The sequence below is a fragment of the Phalangium opilio genome, unplaced genomic scaffold (assembly GCF_054372755.1).
Source record: "Phalangium opilio isolate 3A_F unplaced genomic scaffold, DU_Popi_V2 ptg000031l_1, whole genome shotgun sequence".
NCBI lineage: Eukaryota > Metazoa > Arthropoda > Arachnida > Opiliones > Phalangiidae > Phalangium > Phalangium opilio.
The window spans coordinates 2,713,697-2,725,822 of NW_028324158.1; the positions used below are offsets into that span (position 1 = coordinate 2,713,697).

General features: G+C 45.6%; 40 non-coding genes across 40 annotated transcripts; all 40 read left to right on the forward strand.

Moving 5' to 3' along the window:
* Nucleotides 1–205: 205 nt before the first annotated feature.
* On the forward strand, nucleotides 206–287 carry TRNAL-UAG (transfer RNA leucine (anticodon UAG)). Its single transcript has one exon. It is a non-coding gene; the product is annotated as a tRNA-Leu (tRNA).
* Nucleotides 288–357: 70 nt separating this feature from the next.
* TRNAL-AAG (transfer RNA leucine (anticodon AAG)) lies at nucleotides 358–439 on the forward strand. The gene has a single exon. It is a non-coding gene; the product is annotated as a tRNA-Leu (tRNA).
* Nucleotides 440–509: 70 nt separating this feature from the next.
* On the forward strand, nucleotides 510–591 carry TRNAL-UAG (transfer RNA leucine (anticodon UAG)). The gene has a single exon. It is a non-coding gene; the product is annotated as a tRNA-Leu (tRNA).
* Nucleotides 592–663: 72 nt separating this feature from the next.
* Nucleotides 664–745, forward strand: TRNAL-AAG (transfer RNA leucine (anticodon AAG)). The gene has a single exon. It is a non-coding gene; the product is annotated as a tRNA-Leu (tRNA).
* A 69-nt stretch (nucleotides 746–814) lies between these two features.
* Nucleotides 815–896, forward strand: TRNAL-UAG (transfer RNA leucine (anticodon UAG)). Its single transcript has one exon. It is a non-coding gene; the product is annotated as a tRNA-Leu (tRNA).
* Nucleotides 897–968: 72 nt separating this feature from the next.
* On the forward strand, nucleotides 969–1,050 carry TRNAL-AAG (transfer RNA leucine (anticodon AAG)). Its single transcript has one exon. It is a non-coding gene; the product is annotated as a tRNA-Leu (tRNA).
* A 206-nt stretch (nucleotides 1,051–1,256) lies between these two features.
* On the forward strand, nucleotides 1,257–1,338 carry TRNAL-UAG (transfer RNA leucine (anticodon UAG)). Its single transcript has one exon. It is a non-coding gene; the product is annotated as a tRNA-Leu (tRNA).
* A 70-nt stretch (nucleotides 1,339–1,408) lies between these two features.
* Nucleotides 1,409–1,490, forward strand: TRNAL-AAG (transfer RNA leucine (anticodon AAG)). The gene has a single exon. It is a non-coding gene; the product is annotated as a tRNA-Leu (tRNA).
* Nucleotides 1,491–1,560: 70 nt separating this feature from the next.
* Nucleotides 1,561–1,642, forward strand: TRNAL-UAG (transfer RNA leucine (anticodon UAG)). The gene has a single exon. It is a non-coding gene; the product is annotated as a tRNA-Leu (tRNA).
* Nucleotides 1,643–1,714: 72 nt separating this feature from the next.
* TRNAL-AAG (transfer RNA leucine (anticodon AAG)) lies at nucleotides 1,715–1,796 on the forward strand. The gene has a single exon. It is a non-coding gene; the product is annotated as a tRNA-Leu (tRNA).
* A 70-nt stretch (nucleotides 1,797–1,866) lies between these two features.
* TRNAL-UAG (transfer RNA leucine (anticodon UAG)) lies at nucleotides 1,867–1,948 on the forward strand. Its single transcript has one exon. It is a non-coding gene; the product is annotated as a tRNA-Leu (tRNA).
* A 72-nt stretch (nucleotides 1,949–2,020) lies between these two features.
* Nucleotides 2,021–2,102, forward strand: TRNAL-AAG (transfer RNA leucine (anticodon AAG)). The gene has a single exon. It is a non-coding gene; the product is annotated as a tRNA-Leu (tRNA).
* A 373-nt stretch (nucleotides 2,103–2,475) lies between these two features.
* On the forward strand, nucleotides 2,476–2,557 carry TRNAL-AAG (transfer RNA leucine (anticodon AAG)). The gene has a single exon. It is a non-coding gene; the product is annotated as a tRNA-Leu (tRNA).
* A 217-nt stretch (nucleotides 2,558–2,774) lies between these two features.
* On the forward strand, nucleotides 2,775–2,856 carry TRNAL-CAG (transfer RNA leucine (anticodon CAG)). Its single transcript has one exon. It is a non-coding gene; the product is annotated as a tRNA-Leu (tRNA).
* Nucleotides 2,857–2,926: 70 nt separating this feature from the next.
* TRNAL-AAG (transfer RNA leucine (anticodon AAG)) lies at nucleotides 2,927–3,008 on the forward strand. Its single transcript has one exon. It is a non-coding gene; the product is annotated as a tRNA-Leu (tRNA).
* Nucleotides 3,009–3,227: 219 nt separating this feature from the next.
* TRNAL-UAG (transfer RNA leucine (anticodon UAG)) lies at nucleotides 3,228–3,309 on the forward strand. Its single transcript has one exon. It is a non-coding gene; the product is annotated as a tRNA-Leu (tRNA).
* Nucleotides 3,310–3,379: 70 nt separating this feature from the next.
* Nucleotides 3,380–3,461, forward strand: TRNAL-UAG (transfer RNA leucine (anticodon UAG)). Its single transcript has one exon. It is a non-coding gene; the product is annotated as a tRNA-Leu (tRNA).
* Nucleotides 3,462–3,533: 72 nt separating this feature from the next.
* Nucleotides 3,534–3,615, forward strand: TRNAL-AAG (transfer RNA leucine (anticodon AAG)). The gene has a single exon. It is a non-coding gene; the product is annotated as a tRNA-Leu (tRNA).
* A 221-nt stretch (nucleotides 3,616–3,836) lies between these two features.
* Nucleotides 3,837–3,918, forward strand: TRNAL-UAG (transfer RNA leucine (anticodon UAG)). The gene has a single exon. It is a non-coding gene; the product is annotated as a tRNA-Leu (tRNA).
* Nucleotides 3,919–4,279: 361 nt separating this feature from the next.
* TRNAL-UAG (transfer RNA leucine (anticodon UAG)) lies at nucleotides 4,280–4,361 on the forward strand. Its single transcript has one exon. It is a non-coding gene; the product is annotated as a tRNA-Leu (tRNA).
* A 70-nt stretch (nucleotides 4,362–4,431) lies between these two features.
* TRNAL-AAG (transfer RNA leucine (anticodon AAG)) lies at nucleotides 4,432–4,513 on the forward strand. The gene has a single exon. It is a non-coding gene; the product is annotated as a tRNA-Leu (tRNA).
* Nucleotides 4,514–4,583: 70 nt separating this feature from the next.
* TRNAL-CAG (transfer RNA leucine (anticodon CAG)) lies at nucleotides 4,584–4,665 on the forward strand. The gene has a single exon. It is a non-coding gene; the product is annotated as a tRNA-Leu (tRNA).
* Nucleotides 4,666–5,344: 679 nt separating this feature from the next.
* TRNAL-UAG (transfer RNA leucine (anticodon UAG)) lies at nucleotides 5,345–5,426 on the forward strand. Its single transcript has one exon. It is a non-coding gene; the product is annotated as a tRNA-Leu (tRNA).
* A 72-nt stretch (nucleotides 5,427–5,498) lies between these two features.
* On the forward strand, nucleotides 5,499–5,606 carry TRNAL-AAG (transfer RNA leucine (anticodon AAG)). The gene is made up of 2 exons: nucleotides 5,499–5,536; nucleotides 5,563–5,606. It is a non-coding gene; the product is annotated as a tRNA-Leu (tRNA).
* A 373-nt stretch (nucleotides 5,607–5,979) lies between these two features.
* On the forward strand, nucleotides 5,980–6,061 carry TRNAL-AAG (transfer RNA leucine (anticodon AAG)). The gene has a single exon. It is a non-coding gene; the product is annotated as a tRNA-Leu (tRNA).
* A 217-nt stretch (nucleotides 6,062–6,278) lies between these two features.
* Nucleotides 6,279–6,360, forward strand: TRNAL-CAG (transfer RNA leucine (anticodon CAG)). Its single transcript has one exon. It is a non-coding gene; the product is annotated as a tRNA-Leu (tRNA).
* A 70-nt stretch (nucleotides 6,361–6,430) lies between these two features.
* TRNAL-AAG (transfer RNA leucine (anticodon AAG)) lies at nucleotides 6,431–6,512 on the forward strand. Its single transcript has one exon. It is a non-coding gene; the product is annotated as a tRNA-Leu (tRNA).
* Nucleotides 6,513–6,731: 219 nt separating this feature from the next.
* TRNAL-UAG (transfer RNA leucine (anticodon UAG)) lies at nucleotides 6,732–6,813 on the forward strand. The gene has a single exon. It is a non-coding gene; the product is annotated as a tRNA-Leu (tRNA).
* A 70-nt stretch (nucleotides 6,814–6,883) lies between these two features.
* On the forward strand, nucleotides 6,884–6,965 carry TRNAL-UAG (transfer RNA leucine (anticodon UAG)). Its single transcript has one exon. It is a non-coding gene; the product is annotated as a tRNA-Leu (tRNA).
* Nucleotides 6,966–7,037: 72 nt separating this feature from the next.
* TRNAL-AAG (transfer RNA leucine (anticodon AAG)) lies at nucleotides 7,038–7,119 on the forward strand. The gene has a single exon. It is a non-coding gene; the product is annotated as a tRNA-Leu (tRNA).
* Nucleotides 7,120–7,340: 221 nt separating this feature from the next.
* On the forward strand, nucleotides 7,341–7,422 carry TRNAL-UAG (transfer RNA leucine (anticodon UAG)). Its single transcript has one exon. It is a non-coding gene; the product is annotated as a tRNA-Leu (tRNA).
* Nucleotides 7,423–7,783: 361 nt separating this feature from the next.
* On the forward strand, nucleotides 7,784–7,865 carry TRNAL-UAG (transfer RNA leucine (anticodon UAG)). The gene has a single exon. It is a non-coding gene; the product is annotated as a tRNA-Leu (tRNA).
* Nucleotides 7,866–7,935: 70 nt separating this feature from the next.
* TRNAL-AAG (transfer RNA leucine (anticodon AAG)) lies at nucleotides 7,936–8,017 on the forward strand. The gene has a single exon. It is a non-coding gene; the product is annotated as a tRNA-Leu (tRNA).
* Nucleotides 8,018–8,085: 68 nt separating this feature from the next.
* TRNAL-CAG (transfer RNA leucine (anticodon CAG)) lies at nucleotides 8,086–8,167 on the forward strand. Its single transcript has one exon. It is a non-coding gene; the product is annotated as a tRNA-Leu (tRNA).
* A 679-nt stretch (nucleotides 8,168–8,846) lies between these two features.
* On the forward strand, nucleotides 8,847–8,928 carry TRNAL-UAG (transfer RNA leucine (anticodon UAG)). Its single transcript has one exon. It is a non-coding gene; the product is annotated as a tRNA-Leu (tRNA).
* A 72-nt stretch (nucleotides 8,929–9,000) lies between these two features.
* Nucleotides 9,001–9,095, forward strand: TRNAL-AAG (transfer RNA leucine (anticodon AAG)). The gene is given in 2 exon segments: nucleotides 9,001–9,038; nucleotides 9,052–9,095. It is a non-coding gene; the product is annotated as a tRNA-Leu (tRNA).
* Nucleotides 9,096–9,468: 373 nt separating this feature from the next.
* TRNAL-AAG (transfer RNA leucine (anticodon AAG)) lies at nucleotides 9,469–9,550 on the forward strand. Its single transcript has one exon. It is a non-coding gene; the product is annotated as a tRNA-Leu (tRNA).
* A 967-nt stretch (nucleotides 9,551–10,517) lies between these two features.
* Nucleotides 10,518–10,599, forward strand: TRNAL-UAG (transfer RNA leucine (anticodon UAG)). The gene has a single exon. It is a non-coding gene; the product is annotated as a tRNA-Leu (tRNA).
* A 72-nt stretch (nucleotides 10,600–10,671) lies between these two features.
* TRNAL-AAG (transfer RNA leucine (anticodon AAG)) lies at nucleotides 10,672–10,766 on the forward strand. The gene is given in 2 exon segments: nucleotides 10,672–10,709; nucleotides 10,723–10,766. It is a non-coding gene; the product is annotated as a tRNA-Leu (tRNA).
* Nucleotides 10,767–11,139: 373 nt separating this feature from the next.
* Nucleotides 11,140–11,221, forward strand: TRNAL-AAG (transfer RNA leucine (anticodon AAG)). Its single transcript has one exon. It is a non-coding gene; the product is annotated as a tRNA-Leu (tRNA).
* The last annotated feature ends 905 nt before the right edge of the window (nucleotides 11,222–12,126 follow it).

The window sequence follows — 12,126 nt, forward strand, 5'->3', positions numbered from 1 at the left end:
ACTCATGCATTTTCATAGTTTAATAACATGAAGCTCTTGCTCATTTGTCTGAGCTGACGTGTGTGTTCAGTTAGAGTGGCCGTGTGCTCTAAGGTGCTGGTTTCAGGAGGCGTGGATTCGAATCTCACCTCTATCAGTCTGTTGTGTTTTTAAGAATTTTAAAGTGAAGATTCTGCTTAATAGACTGAGTTTACTTTTGTTTTCAGGTAGAGTGGCCGAGTGGTCTAAGGCGCTGGTTTTAGGCACCGGTCTTTTCGAAGGCGTGGGTTCGAATCCCACCTCTATCAGACTCACGCATTTTGTTAGTTTAATAACATGAAGCTCTTGCTTATTTGTCTTAGTTGACGTGTTTGTTCAGGTAGAGTGGCCGAGTGGTCTAAGGCGTTGGTTTAAGGCACCAGTCTCTTCGGAGGCGTGGGTTCGAATCCCACCTCTATCAGACTCAAGCATTTCCTTAGTTTAATAACATGAAGCCCTTGCTTATTTGTCTGAGTTGACAAGTGTGTTCAGGTAGAGTGGCCGAGTCGTCTAAGGTGCTGGTTTTAGGCACCAGTCTCTTCGGAGGCGTGGGTTCGAATCCCACCTCTATCAGACTCATGCATTTTGTTAGTTTAATAACATGAAGCTCTTGCTTATTTGTCTTAGTTGACTAGTGTTTGTCCAGGTAGAGTGGCCGTGTGGTCTAAGGCGCTGGTTTAAGGCACCAGTCTCTTCGGAGGCGTGGGTTCGAATCCCACCTCTATCAGACTCATGCATTTTCTTAGTTTAATAACATGAAGCTCTTATTATTTGTCTGAGTTGACAAATGTGTTCAGGTAGAGTGGCCGAGTGGTCCAAGGCGCTGGATTTAGGCACCAGTCTCTTCGGAGGCGTGGGTTCGAATCCCACCTCTATCAGACTCATGCATTTTGTTAGTTTAATAACATGAAGCTCTTGCTTATTTGTCTTAGTTGACGAGTGTTTGTCCAGGTAGAGTGGCCGTGTGGTCTAAGGCGCTGGTTTAAGGCACCAGTCTCTTCGGAGGCGTGGGTTCGAATCCCGCCTCTATCAGACTCATGCATTTTCATAGTTTAATAACATGAAGCTCTTGCTCATTTGTCTGAACTGACGTGTGTGTTCAGTTAGAGTGGCCGTGTGCTCTAAGGTGCTGGTTTCAGGAGGCGTGGATTCGAATCTCACCTCTATCAGTCTGTTGTGTTTTTAAGAATTTTAAAGTGAAGATTCTGCTTAATAGACTGAGTTTACTTTTGTTTTCAGGTAGAGTGGCCGAGTGGTCTAAGGCGCTGGTTTTAGGCACCGGTCTTTTCGAAGGCGTGGGTTCGAATCCCACCTCTATCAGACTCACGCATTTTGTTAGTTTAATAACATGAAGCTCTTGCTTATTTGTCTTAGTTGACGTGTTTGTTCAGGTAGAGTGGCCGAGTGGTCTAAGGCGCTGGTTTAAGGCACCAGTCTCTTCGGAGGCGTGGGTTCGAATCCCACCTCTATCAGACTCAAGCATTTCCTTAGTTTAATAACATGAAGCTCTTGCTTATTTGTCTGAGTTGACAAGTGTGTTCAGGTAGAGTGGCCGAGTGGTCTAAGGCGCTGGTTTTAGGCACCAGTCTCTTCGGAGGCGTGGGTTCGAATCCCACCTCTATAAGACTCATGCATTTTGTTAGTTTAATAACATGAAGCTCTTGCTTATTTGTCTTAGTTGACGAGTGTTTGTCCAGGTAGAGTGGCCGTGTGGTCTAAGGCGCTGGTTTAAGGCACCAGTCTCTTCGGAGGCGTGGGTTCGAATCCCACCTCTATCAGACTCATGCATTTTCTTAGTTTAATAACATGAAGCTCTTGCTTATTTGTCTGAGTTGACAAATGTGTTCAGGTAGAGTGGCCGAGTGGTCCAAGGCGCTGGATTTAGGCACCAGTCTCTTCGGAGGCGTGGGTTCGAATCCCACCTCTATCAGACTCATGCATTTTGTTAGTTTATTAACATGAAGCTCTTGCTTATTTGTCTTAGTTGACGAGTGTTTGTCCAGGTAGAGTGGCCGAGTGGTCTAAGGCGCTGGTTTAAGGCACCAGTCTCTTCGGAGGCGTGGGTACGAATCCCACCTCTATCAGACTCATGCATTTTCTTAGTTTTAAAACATGAAGCTCTTGCTTATTTGTCTGAGTTTACTTTTGTTTTCAGGTAGAGTGGCCGAGTGGTCTAAGGCGCTGTTGTCAGGTACCTGTCTCTTCGGAGGCGTGGGTTCGAATCTCACCCCTATCAGTCTGTTGTGTTTTTAAGAATTGTAAAATGAAGATTTTGCTGAATAGACTGAGTTTACTTATGTTTTCGGGTAGAGTGGTCGAGTGGCCTAAGGCGGTGTTTTTAGGCACCAGTCTCTTCGGAGGCGCTTGTTCGAATCCCACCTCTATCAGACTCATGCATTTTGTTAGTTTAATAACATGAAGCTCTTGCTTATTTGTCTGATTTGACAAGTGTGTTCAGGTAGAGTGGCCGAGTGGTCTAGAGCGCTGGTTTAAGGCACCAGTCTCTTCGGAGGCGTGGGTTCGAATCCCACCTCTATCAGACTCATGCATTTTGTTAGTTTAATAACATGAAGCTCTTGCTTATTTGTCTTAGTTGATGTTTGTCCAGGTAGAGTGGCCGAGTGGTCTAACTCGCTGGTTTCAGGTACCAGTCTCTTCGGAGGCGTGGGTTCGAATCTCACCTCTCAGTCTGTTGTGTTTTTAAGAATTTTAAAGTGAAGATTCTGCTTAATAGACTGAGTTTACTTATGTTTTCAGGTAGAGTGGCCGAGTGGTCTAAGGCGCTGGTTTCAGGCACCAGTCTCTTCGGGGCCGTGGGTTCGAATCCCACCTCTATCAGACTCATGCATTATGTTAGTTTAATAACATGAAGCTCTTGCTTATTTGTCTTAGTTGACGTGTGTGTTCAGGTAGAGTGGCCGATTGGTCTAAGGCGCTGGTTTAAGGCACCAGTCTCTTCGGAGGTGTGGGTTCGAATCCCACCTCTATCAGACTCATGCATTTTGTTAGTTTAATAACATGCAGCTCTTGCTTATTTGTCTGATTTGACAAGTGTGTTCAGGTAGAGTGGCCGAGTGGTCTAAGGCGCTGGTTTCAGGTACCAGTCTCTTCGGAGGCGTGGGTTCGAATCTCACCTCTCAGTCTGTTGTGTTTTTAAGAATTTTAAAGTGAAAATTCTGCTTAATAGACTGAGTTTAATTTTGTTTTCAGGTAGAGTGGCCGAGTGGTCTAAGGCGCTGGTTTTAGGCACCGGTCTTTTCGAAGGCGTGGGTTCGAATCCCACCTCTATCAGACTCACGCATTTTGTTAGTTTAATAACATGAAGCTCTTGCTTATTTGTCTTAGTTGACGTGTTTGTTCAGGTAGAGTGGCCGAGTGGTCTAAGGCGCTGGTTTTAGGCACCAGTCTCTTCGGAGGCGTGGGTTCGAATCCGACCTCTATCAGACTCATGCATTTTGTTAGTTTAATAACATGAAGCTCTTGCTTATTTGTCTTAGTTGACGAGTGTTTGTCCAGGTAGAGTGGCCGAGTGGTCTAAGGCGCTGGTTTAAGGCACCAGTCTCTTCGGAGGCGTGGGTTCGAATCCCACCTCTATCAGACTCATGCATTTTCTTAGTTTAATAACATGAAGCTCTTTCTTATTTGTCTGAGTTAACTTTTGTTTTCAGGTAGAGTGGCCGAGTGGTCTAAGGCGCTGGTTTCAGGTACCTGTCTGTCCAGAGTCGTGGTTTCGAATCTCACTTCTATCAGTCTGTTGTGTTTTTAAGAATTTTAAAGTGAAGATTTTGCTTAATAGACTGAGTTTACTTGTGTTTTCAGGTAGAGTGGCCGAGTGGTCTAAGGCGCTGGTTTTAGGCACCAGTCTCTTCGGAGGCGTGGGTTCGAATCCCGCCTCTATCAGACTCATGCATTTTCTTAGCTTAATAACATGAAGCTCTTGCTTATTTGTCTTAGTTGACGAGTGTTTGTCCAGGTACGGTGGCCGAGTGGTCTCAGGCGCTGGTTTCAGGTACCAGTCAATTTCGGAGGCGTGGGTTCGAATCCCACCTCTATCAGACTCATGCATTTTCATAGTTTAATAACACGAAGCTCTTGCTCATTTGTCTGAGCTGACGTGTGTGTTCAGTTGGAGTGGCCGTGTGGTCTAAGGTGCTGGTTTCAGGAGGCGTGGTTTCGAATCTCACCTCTATCAGTCGGTTGTGTTTTTAAGAATTTTAAAGTGAAGATTCTGCTTAATAGACTGAGTTTACTTTTGGTTTCAGGTAGGGTGGCAGAGTGGTCTAAGGCGCTGGTTTTAGGCACCGGTCTTTTCGAAGGCGTGGGTTCGAATCCCACCTCTATCAGACTCACGCATTTTGTTAGTTTAATAACATGAAGCTCTTGCTTATTTGTCTTAGATGACGTGTGTGTTCAGGTAGAGTGGCCGAGTGGTCTAAGGCGCTGGTTTAAGGCACCAGTGTCTTCGGAGGCATGGGTTCGAATCCCACCTCTATCAGACTCATGCATTTTCTTAGTTTAATAACATGAAGCTCTTGCTTATTTGTCTGAGTTGACACGTGTGTTCAGGTAGAGTGGCCGAGTGGTCTAAGGCGCTGGTTTCAGGTACCAGTCTCTTCGGAGGCGTGGGTTCGAATCCCACCTCTATCAGACGCATGCATATTCATAGTTTAATAACATGAAGCTCTTGCTCATTTGTCTGAGCTGACATGTGTGTTCAGTTAGAGTGGCCGTGTGGTCTAAGGTGCTGGTTTCAGGTACCAGTCCCTTCGGAGGCGTGGTTTCGAATCTCACCTCTATCAGTCTGTTGTGTTTTTAAGAATTTTAAAGTGAAGATTTTGCTTAATAGACTGAGTTTACTTATGTTTTCAGGTAGAGTGGCCGAGTGGTCTAAGGCGCTGGTTTCAGGCACCGGTCTATTCGGAGGCGTGGGGTCGAATCCCACCTCTATCAGACTCATATATTTTCTTAGCTTAATAACATGAAGCTCTTGCTTATTTGTCTTAGTTGACGAGTGTTTGTCCAGGTACTGTGGCCGAGTGGTCTAAGGCGCTGGTTTCAGGTACCAGTCTCTTCGGAGGCGTGGATTCGAATCCCACCTCTATCAGACTCATGCATTTTCATAGTTTAATAACATGAAGCTCTTGCTCATTTGTCTGAGCTGACGTGTGTGTTCAGTTAGAGTGGCCGTGTGGTCTAAGGCGCTGGTTTAAGGCACCAGTCTCTTCGGAGGCGTGGGTTCGAATCCCACCTCTGTCAGACTCATGCATTTTCTTAGTTTAATAACATGAAGCTCTTGCTTATTTGTCTGAGTTGACAAATGTGTTCAGGTAGAGTGGCCGAGTGGTCCAAGGCGCTGGATTTAGGCACCAGTCTCTTCGGAGGCGTGGGTTCGAATCCCACCTCTATCAGACTCATGCATTTTGTTAGTTTAATAACATGAAGCTCTTGCTTATTTGTCTTAGTTGACGAGTGTTTGTCCAGGTAGAGTGGCCGAGTGGTCTAAGGCGCTGGTTTAAGGCGCTGGTTTAAGGCGCTGGTTTAAGGCACCAGTCTCTTCGGAGGCGTGGGTACGAATCCCACCTCTATCAGACTCATGCATTTTCTTAGTTTTAAAACATGAAGCTCTTGCTTATTTGTCTGAGTTTACTTTTGTTTTCAGGTAGAGTGGCCGAGTGGTCTAAGGCGCTGGTGTCAGGTACCTGTCTCTTCGGAGGCGTGGGTTCGAATCTCACCCCTATCAGTCTGTTGTGTTTTTAAGAATTGTAAAATGAAGATTTTGCTGAATAGACTGAGTTTACTTATGTTTTCGGGTAGAGTGGTCGAGTGGCCTAAGGCGGTGGTTTTAGGCACCAGTCTCTTCGGAGGCGCTTGTTCGAATCCCACCTCTATCAGACTCATGCATTATGTTAGTTTAATAACATGAAGCTCTTGCTTATTTGTCTTAGTTGACGTGTGTGTTCAGGTAGAGTGGCCGATTGGTCTAAGGCGCTGGTTTAAGGCACCAGTCTCTTCGGAGGTGTGGGTTCGAATCCCACCTCTATCAGACTCATGCATTTTGTTAGTTTAATAACATGAAGCTCTTGCTTATTTGTCTTAGTTGATGTTTGTCCAGGTAGAGTGGCCGAGTGGTCTAACTCGCTGGTTTCAGGTACCAGTCTCTTCGGAGGCGTGGGTTCGAATCTCACCTCTCAGTCTGTTGTGTTTTTAAGAATTTTAAAGTGAAGATTCTGCTTAATAGACTGAGTTTACTTATGTTTTCAGGTAGAGTGGCCGAGTGGTCTAAGGCGCTGGTTTCAGGCACCAGTCTCTTCGGGGCCGTGGGTTCGAATCCCACCTCTATCAGACTCATGCATTATGTTAGTTTAATAACATGAAGCTCTTGCTTATTTGTCTTAGTTGACGTGTGTGTTCAGGTAGAGTGGCCGATTGGTCTAAGGCGCTGGTTTAAGGCACCAGTCTCTTCGGAGGTGTGGGTTCGAATCCCACCTCTATCAGACTCATGCATTTTGTTAGTTTAATAACATGCAGCTCTTGCTTATTTGTCTGATTTGACAAGTGTGTTCAGGTAGAGTGGCCGAGTGGTCTAAGGCGCTGGTTTCAGGTACCAGTCTCTTCGGAGGCGTGGGTTCGAATCTCACCTCTCAGTCTGTTGTGTTTTTAAGAATTTTAAAGTGAAGATTCTGCTTAATAGACTGAGTTTACTTTTGTTTTCAGGTAGAGTGGCCGAGTGGTCTAAGGCGCTGGTTTTAGGCACCGGTCTTTTCGAAGGCGTGGGTTCGAATCCCACCTCTATCAGACTCACGCATTTTGTTAGTTTAATAACATGAAGCTCTTGCTTATTTGTCTTAGTTGACGTGTTTGTTCAGGTAGAGTGGCCGAGTGGTCTAAGGCGCTGGTTTTAGGCACCAGTCTCTTCGGAGGCGTGGGTTCGAATCCCACCTCTATCAGACTCATGCATTTTGTTAGTTTAATAACATGAAGCTCTTGCTTATTTGTCTTAGTTGACGAGTGTTTGTCCAGGTAGAGTGGCCGAGTGGTCTAAGGCGCTGGTTTAAGGCACCAGTCTCTTCGGAGGCGTGGGTTCGAATCCCACCTCTATCAGACTCATGCATTTTCTTAGTTTAATAACATGAAGCTCTTGCTTATTTGTCTGAGTTTACTTTTGTTTTCAGGTAGAGTGGCCGAGTGGTCTAAGGCGCTGGTTTCAGGTACCTGTCTGTCCAGAGGCGTGGTTTCGAATCTCACTTCTATCAGTCTGTTGTGTTTTTAAGAATTTTAAAGTGAAGATTTTGCTTAATAGACTGAGTTTACTTGTGTTTTCAGGTAGAGTGGCCGAGTGGTCTAAGGCGCTGGTTTTAGGCACCAGTCTCTTCGGAGGCGTGGGTTCGAATCCCGCCTCTATCAGACTCATGCATTTTCTTAGCTTAATAACATGAAGCTCTTGCTTATTTGTCTTAGTTGACGAGTGTTTGTCCAGGTACGGTGGCCGAGTGGTCTCAGGCGCTGGTTTCAGGTACCAGTCAATTTCGGAGGCGTGGGTTCGAATCCCACCTCTATCAGACTCATGCATTTTCATAGTTTAATAACACGAAGCTCTTGCTCATTTGTCTGAGCTGACGTGTGTGTTCAGTTAGAGTGGCCGTGTGGTCTAAGGTGCTGGTTTCAGGAGGCGTGGTTTCGAATCTCACCTCTATCAGTCGGTTGTGTTTTTAAGAATTTTAAAGTGAAGATTCTGCTTAATAGACTGAGTTTACTTTTGGTTTCAGGTAGGGTGGCAGAGTGGTCTAAGGCGCTGGTTTTAGGCACCGGTCTTTTCGAAGGCGTGGGTTCGAATCCCACCTCTATCAGACTCACGCATTTTGTTAGTTTAATAACATGAAGCTCTTGCTTATTTGTCTTAGATGACGTGTGTGTTCAGGTAGAGTGGCCGAGTGGTCTAAGGCGCTGGTTTAAGGCACCAGTGTCTTCGGAGGCATGGGTTCGAATCCCACCTCTATCAGACTCATGCATTTTCTTAGTTTAATAACATGAAGCTCTTGCTTATTTGTCTGAGTTGACATGTGTTCAGGTAGAGTGGCCGAGTGGTCTAAGGCGCTGGTTTCAGGTACCAGTCTCTTCGGAGGCGTGGGTTCGAATCCCACCTCTATCAGACGCATGCATATTCATAGTTTAATAACATGAAGCTCTTGCTCATTTGTCTGAGCTGACATGTGTGTTCAGTTAGAGTGGCCGTGTGGTCTAAGGTGCTGGTTTCAGGTACCAGTCCCTTCGGAGGCGTGGTTTCGAATCTCACCTCTATCAGTCTGTTGTGTTTTAAAGAATTTTAAAGTGAAGATTTTGCTTAATAGACTGAGTTTACTTATGTTTTCAGGTAGAGTGGCCGAGTGGTCTAAGGCGCTGGTTTCAGGCACCGGTCTATTCGGAGGCGTGGGGTCGAATCCCACCTCTATCAGACTCATATATTTTCTTAGCTTAATAACATGAAGCTCTTGCTTATTTGTCTTAGTTGACGAGTGTTTGTCCAGGTACTGTGGCCGAGTGGTCTAAGGCGCTGGTTTCAGGTACCAGTCTCTTCGGAGGCGTGGATTCGAATCCCACCTCTATCAGACTCATGCATTTTCATAGTTTAATAACATGAAGCTCTTGCTCATTTGTCTGAGCTGACGTGTGTGTTCAGTTAGAGTGGCCGTGTGGTCTAAGGCGCTGGTTTAAGGCACCAGTCTCTTCGGAGGCGTGGGTTCGAATCCCACCTCTGTCAGACTCATGCATTTTCTTAGTTTAATAACATGAAGCTCTTGCTTATTTGTCTGAGTTGACAAATGTGTTCAGGTAGAGTGGCCGAGTGGTCCAAGGCGCTGGATTTAGGCACCAGTCTCTTCGGAGGCGTGGGTTCGAATCCCACCTCTATCAGACTCATGCATTTTGTTATCTTAATAACATGAAGCTCTTGCTTATTTGTCTTAGTTGACGAGTGTTTGTCCAGGTAGAGTGGCCGAGTGGTCTAAGGCGCTGGTTTAAGGCGCTGGTTTAAGGCACCAGTCTCTTCGGAGGCGTGGGTACGAATCCCACCTCTATCAGACTCATGCATTTTCTTAGTTTTAAAACATGAAGCTCTTGCTTATTTGTCTGAGTTTACTTTTGTTTTCAGGTAGAGTGGCCGAGTGGTCTAAGGCGCTGGTGTCAGGTACCTGTCTCTTCGGAGGCGTGGGTTCGAATCTCACCCCTATCAGTCTGTTGTGTTTTTAAGAATTGTAAAATGAAGATTTTGCTGAATAGACTGAGTTTACTTATGTTTTCGGGTAGAGTGGTCGAGTGGCCTAAGGCGGTGGTTTTAGGCACCAGTCTCTTCGGAGGCGCTTGTTCGAATCCCACCTCTATCAGACTCATGCATTATGTTAGTTTAATAACATGAAGCTCTTGCTTATTTGTCTTAGTTGACGTGTGTGTTCAGGTAGAGTGGCCGATTGGTCTAAGGCGCTGGTTTAAGGCACCAGTCTCTTCGGAGGTGTGGGTTCGAATCCCACCTCTATCAGACTCATGCATTTTGTTAGTTTAATAACATGCAGCTCTTGCTTATTTGTCTGATTTGACAAGTGTGTTCAGGTAGAGTGGCCGAGTGGTCTTAGGCGCTGGTTTCAGGTACCAGTCTCTTCGGAGGCGTGGGTTCGAATCCCAACTCTATGGGACGCAAGCATATTCATAGTTTAATAACATGAAGCTCTTGCTCATTTGTCTGAGCTGACGTGTGTGTTCAGTTAGAATGGCCGTGTGGTCTAAGGTGCTGGTTTCAGGTACCAGTCCCTTCGGAGGCGTGGTTTCGAATCTCACCTCTATCAGTCTGTTGTGTTTTAAAGAATTTTAAAGTGAAGATTTTGCTTAATAGACTGAGTTTACTTTTGTTTTCAGGTAGAGTGGCCGAGTGGTCTAAGGCGCTGGTTTTAGGCACCGGTCTCTTCGGAGGCGTGGGGTCGAATCCCACATCTATCAGACTCATGCATTTTCTTAGCTTAATAACATGAAGCTCTTGCTTATTTGTCTTAGTTGACGAGTGTTTGTCCAGGTACAGTGGCCGAGTGGTCTAAGGCGCTGGTTTCAGGTACCAGTCTCTTCGGAGGCGTGGGTTAGAATCCCACTTCAATCAGACTCATGCATTTTCATAGTTTAATAACATGAAGCTCTTGCTCATTTGTCTGAGCTGACGTGTGTGTTCAGTTAGAGTGGCCGTGTGCTCTAAGGTGCTGGTTTCAGGAGGCGTGGATTCGAATCTCACCTCTATCAGTCTGTTGTGTTTTTAAGAATTTTAAAGTGAAGATTCTGCTTAATAGACTGAGTTTACTTTTGTTTTCAGGTAGAGTGGCCGAGTGGTCTAACTCGCTGGTTTCAGGTAACAGTCTCTTCGGAGGCGTGGGTTCGAATCCCAACTCTATCAGACGCATGCATTTTCATAGTTCAATAACATGAAGCTCTAGCTCATTTGTCTGAGCTGACAAATGTGTTCAGGTAGAGTGGCCGAGTGGTCCAAGGCGCTGGATTTAGGCACCAGTCTCTTCGGAGGCGTGGGTTCGAATCCCACCTCTATCAGACTCATGCATTTTGTTAGTTTAATAACATGAAGCTCTTGCTTATTTGTCTTAGTTGACGAGTGTTTGTCCAGGTAGAGTGGCCGAGTGGTCTAAGGCGCTGGTTTAAGGCGCTGGTTTAAGGCACCAGTCTCTTCGGAGGCGTGGGTACGAATCCCACCTCTATCAGACTCATGCATTTTCTTAGTTTTAAAACATGAAGCTCTTGCTTATTTGTCTGAGTTTACTTTTGTTTTCAGGTAGAGTGGCCGAGTGGTCTAAGGCGCTGGTGTCAGGTACCTGTCTCTTCGGAGGCGTGGGTTCGAATCTCACCCCTATCAGTCTGTTGTGTTTTTAAGAATTGTAAAATGAAGATTTTGCTGAATAGACTGAGTTTACTTATGTTTTCGGGTAGAGTGGTCGAGTGGCCTAAGGCGGTGGTTTTAGGCACCAGTCTCTTCGGAGGCGCTTGTTCGAATCCCACCTCTATCAGACTCATGCATTATGTTAGTTTAATAACATGAAGCTCTTGCTTATTTGTCTTAGTTGACGTGTGTGTTCAGGTAGAGTGGCCGATTGGTCTAAGGCGCTGGTTTAAGGCACCAGTCTCTTCGGAGGTGTGGGTTCGAATCCCACCTCTATCAGACTCATGCATTTTGTTAGTTTAATAACATGCAGCTCTTGCTTATTTGTCTGATTTGACAAGTGTGTTCAGGTAGAGTGGCCGAGTGGTCTTAGGCGCTGGTTTCAGGTACCAGTCTCTTCGGAGGCGTGGGTTCGAATCCCAACTCTATGGGACGCAAGCATATTCATAGTTTAATAACATGAAGCTCTTGCTCATTTGTCTGAGCTGACGTGTGTGTTCAGTTAGAATGGCCGTGTGGTCTAAGGTGCTGGTTTCAGGTACCAGTCCCTTCGGAGGCGTGGTTTCGAATCTCACCTCTATCAGTCTGTTGTGTTTTAAAGAATTTTAAAGTGAAGATTTTGCTTAATAGACTGAGTTTACTTTTGTTTTCAGGTAGAGTGGCCGAGTGGTCTAAGGCGCTGGTTTTAGGCACCGGTCTCTTCGGAGGCGTGGGGTCGAATCCCACATCTATCAGACTCATGCATTTTCTTAGCTTAATAACATGAAGCTCTTGCTTATTTGTCTTAGTTGACGAGTGTTTGTCCAGGTACAGTGGCCGAGTGGTCTAAGGCGCTGGTTTCAGGTACCAGTCTCTTCGGAGGCGTGGGTTAGAATCCCACTTCAATCAGACTCATGCATTTTCATAGTTTAATAACATGAAGCTCTTGCTCATTTGTCTGAGCTGACGTGTGTGTTCAGTTAGAGTGGCCGTGTGCTCTAAGGTGCTGGTTTCAGGAGGCGTGGATTCGAATCTCACCTCTATCAGTCTGTTGTGTTTTTAAGAATTTTAAAGTGAAGATTCTGCTTAATAGACTGAGTTTACTTTTGTTTTCAGGTAGAGTGGCCGAGTGGTCTAACTCGCTGGTTTCAGGTAACAGTCTCTTCGGAGGCGTGGGTTCGAATCCCAACTCTATCAGACGCATG